General features: G+C 39.5%; 1 long non-coding RNA gene across 2 annotated transcripts in view; it reads right to left on the reverse strand.

Moving 5' to 3' along the window:
* LOC138114881 (uncharacterized) overlaps positions 1-7,460 on the reverse strand; it is a 69,819-nt gene extending 62,359 nt beyond the window's left edge. For both annotated transcript variants that reach the window (XR_011152858.1, XR_011152859.1), the window contains exon 1: positions 7,332-7,460. This is a non-coding gene — a long non-coding RNA (uncharacterized lncRNA). The remainder of the gene's footprint in view (positions 1-7,331) is intronic.
* Positions 7,461-8,800: the final 1,340 nt, after the last annotated feature.

The raw sequence follows: 8,800 nt of genomic DNA on the forward strand, positions 1-8,800 counted from the left end.
TTGTACTTCACACTGCAAAAGTAAGACTAAATAGATAGAACCACCTCCCTGAGAAGTCAGAGCAAGCCAAGTTTTGTATAGCTGATATTTCTGTATTTGAGAATCTCATAGTAATGTAATGCATTAATATCTAATACACACAATGCCACTTTAAACCTCTGAGAATAGAAAAAAAAAGGTGAAGAATGTGACATTTGTTTAAGAGAATCAATACAGGTCAGAGCTGTTTAAAATTGTTACTAATCACCACATTATCCATGTAAATATGCAGAAATAATGTCACAGTTTGACAAAATGTAGCTGCAACACAGTCAGTGGAGATCAGAGAGAAAGGGCTGCTGTCTATCATATTTTTCCTGTTTTAGGAAATGAGAAGCCAGGTACCAGCATTAGCTTCCTGCAGTCAGTATGCCCACATAGAAGCAATCAGGAATCAGAGATTAGAGTTCAATTAATTTAAGAAGCCAAAAGCAGGACTGTAGGGTCCAAGAAGAATCCCACCATCTGTTTGCCAGTGTAGAGTAGAAGTCCTAGTGCAGAGTAGAGGCACCATCTCAAGATCATTGTTCCCAATTCCTTTTGCCAAGATATAAATAGCAAGACTTGGACAGGCCCAGTAAGGGATATCCCCATCAGACAAACCAACATAGACCACATAATCCCCAAGATACCATTTATTGAAATACAATCAAGGAGGTACAAAATACTATGAGATAAATACATTTTAAGTATGGTTCCAGCCCCTCAAAGATTTAATCAGTCTAAGTTTGAGAAATTACAATGGGCATATAAGGTCATGGTCAACCATTTATCTAAACCACCTCTGCTTTGAGTGTGGGAGTGGTCCAGAAGAACTCCAAAGGTCCTTCCCATCTAAATTAGTCTATGTATCACCCATTTTTGCCTCATCCAACACTACAAACAGAGCATCAGACCTCCTCCCTTTTCCTATTGCACTATCTGAACTAAGCCTGCTACATTCGCTCCCCATACTGGTTTAAAGATTAAGGTCATCCCTGAGAATTTTTTCACAAGCTTCCCAATTTGCCATCCAAAACTCAAAATGCAGTAAAGCAGTAACTGTAGCATGAAATTTTGACAGACAATTTGGAAAAAATGTGTCTTCACAATACTTAAACCCTGAGAGTTTTAAAAAAATGACAGAAACACCACTTCTTAATGAGATGGACAATGAAAATTCCAATGGACTTTGCATTCATGAGTTAATGACTACACTATGTCTGAGACTCCTGTCATTTTATCTGATTGCTCCTATTTCTGTCAATTCAATTTGTCCTCATGACTTTGTGCAGGAATGATGACAATTTGGAGGTAAATGGGCTTGAAACAGGAACAGAGTGACACTGCTTTCCTCCCTGCTAGGACAACCTTAAAAAGAACCTTGCACTTGCCTATGAAATTTGCCTGTGCTGGATTTGCCAGCAGAGGATCTTGCTCCCTAAATTTCCTGTCACTGGCTTCTTTGATAATGTGGTGACTGGCAGCATACCCTCATGGCCATGACTTCCACAGTGTAGCACATTTCCAGCAGGTTTTTAGATGCAGGATCCCCAGCATCCAAAGGCTCAACCACTCCTTATTTCACAGACTCTGCATTTGAATGGGCACACAGTACAGAACTGAAATTTTCTTGGAATTGAAACAGGATACCTGCTCAGAAATAGAGCTTATTGAGTCAGCTGCAATACCATTCTAAAATGGTTATCACACTTCCTGGACTGGAGCAGGTATTGCCACACACTCCTGTGTATGAGTGTAGCCACACACATTCCAAACTCTTAGAACTAGCCCAAGACTGTTTTTTCATTTCTTTAGTATACACTGTACTAAACATTATAAGCCAGTTCAGAAAAACATGATTTCTCAAGATGTTAACCCTTAACTTTTTAAATGTAATTCAATCACAGCAAAATAACAGACAGCATTATATTTCACTAGTATAAATAAAAATAATATGAATGAAGGCACTGTTTCTTTTAGAAAAAGACTGACAGCAAAAAAAACCCCAAACTTGTGACAGGCGTGTGACTCACATTCCTTTGAATGAAGTGTTGTTAACTGTGTTGAAATCAATATTTCTTTAACCAATAAGGATTCACCTTAGAGAGACAGACAACCCCGCTGAAGTCATCCTAGATGTACAAAGTTATGAGATCAACACCAATGAAAAAAAAGGGTTTATAGTAACATTATTCAGAGAGAGGCTTTTGCAAAAACAATGTCCAGCAGAAGATAACAACTGCAGAACTGAGTAAGAGACGAGATTTGTGGAGGTATTTTTGAAAGAGGAGGCACTGGAACAGATTGCCAAGAGAACTGCAGATGCTCCATCCCCAGAAGCATTCAAATCCAGGTTGGATGGGGCTTTAACCAGCCTGGTCTAGTGGAAGCTGTCCCTGCCCATGGAAATGAGATGATTTTTAGCATGCCTTCCAACTCAAACCTTTCTGTGATTCTATGATTCTCTTACAGCTGCATAATCTGTTTGCTCCACAATGACCAGTCACTGATAGAATCACTTTGCTCACTTTTCCAATGACGGCAGCAGTTTTGGTGGACATGCCAGGAAAGAACATCGTGAGGACAAACGGCAAGATGGGTGTGCAAAATTTCAACACAAGAACTGTAAAACTGCAAAATTGCTTTATCCATATGGACTTCACAGAGCACCTCTTTGGAGCATGGGAAACTTTACTAACCATGGGAAAAAAAATAATAAAAAAATCAATAAATGTTTATATTCAGTTGGTCCAGAATTGGCTTCATTTTGTCACCAGATGTTGCCTTATGCACAAGTCAATGTGAAACATTTAACCTGGCATGAACACTCCTGTTCTTTCTTGCTTCTAAAAGGTTTTTAAAAAAACCAAGACACCAAATTAGATCAAACATCCCTATTTAAGAATTGGAAACATTAACAGCACATCTATTGAAATGAGGGGGAGAATAGCAATGAAGAATGCTAAGCCAGTAAAAAGTCCCCCAAATTTTCTTTCCTTTAATGGATACAAGTAAAATATTAAATGTACAACCAGATCGGGTTGTGTCAAACCTTCCTCAGCTTTAAAACCGTGGATCCAGCACACTCCAGCAGACACCTCTTGTGTGACACCCTGTTTACTCCTGCTGCCCTGAGAATTTGCCACTTCTGCTAGACTTGAGCCACCAGAAATGCAGATCTGGGGAGTTTTACAAAGTCCTTGGGAACAGATTTTTTTTCTTCTGGTTTATTTCTGCTTGGAAATGACCATTTAGAATGAAGCCTGCAGAATATCCCATCCTACTTCCATATCTCAGTTGAGCATCTATTCAGAGAAGAATCTCAAGAAAAAGGGAGGTGTCTACAGTGAACAAAACAGTTCAACTCCCCCAGATGAGTATGCAAACCTGATATGAGTATTAAGATGCAAGTATGACATAATTCTGACAAAACAGAAGTAAGGGAGAAACCTGGAAAACACCTGTCAATTTCCATCCTTGACTGTCAGATGTTCTGATGTAGGTTAATTCCACCCCCTCTATTGTGATCATAACAGTGCCCCCCAACCACATGTGGAGTTAAGCAATATGTTGGGATGGAAATTCTTAAGGGTCATTATACAAGTTATTTTATTTGTAATGAGAAATATTTATTTTTCATTGTGGTGTCAGCGTTATATCAGGAGCAAATCCTCGATAAGGTTTTGATTTTGAGCCTTTGCAAACACAGGAGATCTACACCTAGAATTGCAGTAGTTTCCATGTACTAAACACTGCAAAAATCATAATGGCCTTGGCTCATATTCTTTTATCAAGGGCAAATTTCGTTTAAAGAAAGAACTAATTACTTCTGTTTCAGATTCCAAACTCCCTCCAGGTTGTATTGTAATGAGATTCAAAAGACACGCCAGAAGTGAGTTGAAAGCACATTTGGCATTTTTAAATATGCATTCAGACAAACTCGATAAATCTGTTGATACACTGTTATCTATTGCTCTATACAATACCTGACATGTTATTCTTTACACAAAATCTGCCATTAAACACCCTGCATTTTTAGTAAAAAATGCAAAGCGCTCATCAGGGACTAACAATATAAGAACGTGGAGAAACTTTTTCTCCATGACAAATGAAAAGTAAAATAAAGAGCAAAAGTAAAAAAAAAAACCAAAAACAAACGAAGTGAAAAAAAGTTATAATGAAAATGCAAAAGAGGCGAGAAGTAATGACTTCCATATTGCATGGATTGAAGCCTCACCTGTTGTGAGGACATGACAGCATTAAAAGCTAGGATTAAAAGAGGAAAAAAAGACAAACATTCTTAGAGAAGCATGGAGGCTCTCTTGATTGTATAAATATGTACTTCTATGCTGAAAGCTCAATGGCAATGGCAGCTTTATATTCAGCAGGATTGCATCGCCATTCACATCACACAGAGTGTTTTACTAGATTTTGTTCTCATTAGCTCTGTGAAAACAACTGAACTAAGAGTGAGAATGCTGAATCCCATTCTTTCTTGAGCATTGTTTACCAGATCCCTCACTAACTTCCAATCAGTTCCACCTCTGCAACTTTATTGAAGGCAATGAGTTTCCACAGGTATTGTCATATACCATAATTAGAAAGCAGTCTCAGTTCAGTGAGACTTTATTGGCTTGACAAGCCATACAGAGCTTATAAGTGTGTAAGAAGAGAGAGAACATTGCCAACTCTGTCAGAAATCAAGTAACATCCATCTAGGAGAAAGTGACATTTTGAGCCTGAGCTTTGAACTCCTGTGCTGTCTGTCAGTATCTGCAGCGCATGGGAATTAAGACAACCTCCCTTCATATGTTTGTGATCACTTAGAAAGCTTCATATTCATGCTTCATGTTTCAGGTCCCAGCTAAAAGAGCTGCCATACAAGTTCTGGTTTCACATTCCTTAAGCACATTTAATTCATGTGATTTTTTTCTAAGCAGCAGTGTGTATTATATTGTCTGTCATTCTTTTGTTGCTTTGTAATAACCCTTATGAGTAGTGATAACACACACACACAAAATTGTTGTTCTCTTTGTATTTTGGTTAGCAAAGCAGATAATCTCAGCAACCTGCCTGAACGTTTGCTGTTGCACTCCAGTACTCCCCTAATGTCAATGACAAGCCTGGGCTCTTGGAAGGAAAATTAACATCTGAGTTAGATTGTCTGCAGGGATTTTCTAAGAGCTTCTCAGTACCAGGTCTCTTTCCTATTGTTAAGGAAACTTCCCCATGTGACCATTCACTAGACTCTCTGGCAGCCACACTCCCAATATCACAGACTGGCACTGCTGGGACTGAGGCCCCTTCCCAGGTTCAGCTCCAGTGACCCAGCAGGTCCCTGCTGGACTCCCCGCACACCCACTCACAGCCAGACCAGGTTTCCTCACTGGCTCAATCCCAGGTTTCCCAAAGCAGAGTATCACAGGTCTCATTCCACAAAGCCATTTATCCACAGTGCAGTAACACAGGAACAGCCTGAGCTGGTGCCTCCATGGAGGGACCCTGAACAAAGGAACCCCTGGGCTTTCATCTACTCACAGTCCAAGCACGACACAGTCTCGCTCTTCCTCCTGAGCCATCGAGCCATGGGCTCCTGCCGTGCCTCTCAGTGTCCCTCACCTGGCTGTGCCACAGGTCCCTGTGCCCTTTGTTGTGCCAAGGGTGGCAGTTCATGGCCTCTTGTCTCAGGCTCCCAGCCAGAGCTACCTCATGTGGTGTTCCCCACACAATGAAGTCCTGTCCTTATTGTTACAGTTGCCCCACATATTTTTGACTGATTTAGATCCTTCTGGGAACGTGGAGTTCACCAACAGCTCTTTGATGAGACTTGGCAATGGCATCATTATGAAACATGTTGCCACTTAAACACTCATTTTACTCACTTTTACTATTCACATACGTCTCCCTGTGCCCACTTTCCATGTGAAATAAACTCAGATTTAAGTAATTCCAGTCCCATGTTTCTTAGCTTGTTGAATCAACTCCATGAAATATTCTATCATTATCAGCATCATGGAATATCATACATTATTATCTTCCAGTTATATCCTTGTTGTTCCACTGCACTCTTTGCCTCCTGGGCAACCTTGTGGACAGTTTTCTAAATCCTTTAAGTAACCCAGCCATTCCTTCCTATAGGTAGTTCTCACCTTGTAATCAAATGGAAGGACCACAATCTCCTTCCTCACACTTGCCCATTCAGCTGCCTCAAATGAGGTTCCTTTGTCAATTTACTCCTACAGCATAGTTGCCTCAAGTAGTGTCCTTGCTCTCATACTTTCTTCTGTCTAAATGAATCCCTCATCAATGTTTTCACCTTTGCCACCATCTTTGCAGCTTATTTATAGTGATCTTTTTTTTTTTTTCCAGCTGCAATAGCCTGCAGACCAATAGCTTTAGTCAAAGCCCTGCCAAAAGTTGTATTTTACTACTGTTACCTGCATAAATTACATTCAATTGCATTCAGTTAAAAATGCTTGAACACGTAAGCATTTAAAGCCTGGAGACTCGCTTTTGAAAAATCAGGCTATGTCCATACCTCAGACACTATGGCTCTGCATCAAAATACAGGCACAGAGGCTTCCACTATGTTTCAGAGAATTCTGAATTGCCTAGAGTTATACTCAGCTGCATGAAATCATTATAATACTATAGCCTTTGTCAATGGACGAAGGGGACACTGACTTTCAGCAAGGTAAACTTTATTTTTAGAGCTAGGTAGAGCTGGAATAGTTTCTGGTTCAGTGCTCATGAATTCAAATGCAGGTTCCAATAGTAACTTCTATAAAGCCCTAGAAAAGCAATTTTACCTGTTTATTTCTTTATGAGACTATTACTCCATTTGTGTACTGAAAGAATTAGGTGTTTTAAAGCATACCCTTACCATGGAACTGCCTTAGTTCTAGAAAATGATGGTGTAACCTCTCTCACCTCTTTCTTCTTCTGCCCCTTCCCCAAAATCCCCAAACCCCATATGCCATCAAAATGCAGGAGAAAAGCAAATGGGTGTGCAGAGATTTACCCATCTGTCAAAACAGAAGAATAGAAGTCTGTCAAAACAGAAGTCAAGAAGGAAATAGTTGAGCAGGTAATTTACCCTTATAGTAAAAAAAAACCCCACAAAAATCACAGTCATGAATAATTCAACGAAAACCCCAAACTCTCCCTTTCCATAGGGAATATATTTGTGAACCTTTTTTAAAAAAATCAGAGTTATTGGCTACAAGTTCACCTCATCAGGAAAGGAAAGAAAGAAAAATAGGTAGCTCATTAATAACATAACTCAAGAAAACAAACCAAGACAACCTCACCTCCTTCCACTTGCAGGGTTCCTGACCCAGCCAGCTGCCAATCCACTCCGAGCACCCAGAGCCACGGGAGCCTCCTGCATCCCAGGAAGCAGGTGAAACCTGGCAGCTCTCAGGGAAGCAGACTCCGATACAACCCTTTCCCACTTCGACAGCTGCTGCCAGTCATCTCATCACAGGCATGTGAGGAATGGAAAGTATATAGCTCAGTTTGCACCTTAGAGGCATAAAGCATTTACAAAGTTCTCCGTAAGAAAGTATTTTCTCATAATATTTTTTCAGATGCTGTTAAAAGGTTCTTTGAAATTAAACAGAATGCAGGATTTAAAAAGAAGAAAAACAATGCTTGGTCAAATTTATAAAAGAAATGACCAAACAAGTGGTATTTCTTTCATGGACAGACAGAAAGTTGATACTGTTCCTCTAGGTCTTCATTTTTTTTTCCTTCAAAGTGGGTTGAGATGCAAAAATAACAAAAAATTATGTAAAATGAGAACCAGAGGAAATTCTTTCCACAAACGTCTAGTAATTTCCTACCATCTTCCCACTTAAGAACCTGAACCTTGTTTTATAAATAAATTGTAGGTCCTCAAAATACCTTTTTCTCTTTATAAAAGTCAGTCACTTCTCTAAAATAAAATATACACAGGTACACCAGATTATTGCACAAAGTAATTCTGAGTAATCCAATATATTAAAATGTTTAGCTAGAATTTTCTGCTGAAATTTACAGAAAAAATAATATTGGTAACCTGCAAACCCCTAAATACATATTCTAAAGTCCCATGTTTGAGAGTAATTCAGATCTGGGATTTTAACATTTCATCCCTCATTAAGCTTCCTGTGTATTGAAAGATGACCTGTTCTTCACTGATCCTGTGAACAATTATGCACGTGCTAATGTTAATATGCTGCAAGTAATCATTGCAATGACCCCTAGTGCATATAAAATTAAGTAGGCATGTATATCCTAGCAAGTTTTAGGCCACAGTTTATTTTATCACACAATTTCTCTTTTAGTCACTTTGTTTACATTGGTAATGAAGAATGGTAAGAGAGGCTTTTGTGAAACTTGGAGAAGTCAGAGACAACAACAAATTGTGTGAGTCACCTGCAAGGTCCACCTCTTTCTACAATGTCTAGGCAAACAGTGATAATTAAGATTCCTTCCATTTCTAAATAAATTGTCATCATGGCTAAAATGCTGCACTAAGAAGTGCCTCTGCCCATTTCTTCATGGAAAGAATTCTCCAGGCAAAGTCCTTTGTGTTTTATCAGGAACTCACCAAATTCAGTCAGTCTCTGCAAACATAGGGATCTGCTTGTATGAAACTCTTTGCACACAGCCTGAGCAGGACCTTTGGAAGTGAAATGGCTCTGTCTCTCCTTGTAACTTCACCAGAAAAAGACCTGAAGGCTTGGCGTCGTTCTTGAGATGGATGGCAGGGAAGAGACCAGCTTGCAGCTTTCTG

The sequence above is a fragment of the Aphelocoma coerulescens genome, chromosome 1, assembly GCF_041296385.1.
Source record: "Aphelocoma coerulescens isolate FSJ_1873_10779 chromosome 1, UR_Acoe_1.0, whole genome shotgun sequence".
NCBI classification, from domain to species: domain Eukaryota; kingdom Metazoa; phylum Chordata; class Aves; order Passeriformes; family Corvidae; genus Aphelocoma; species Aphelocoma coerulescens.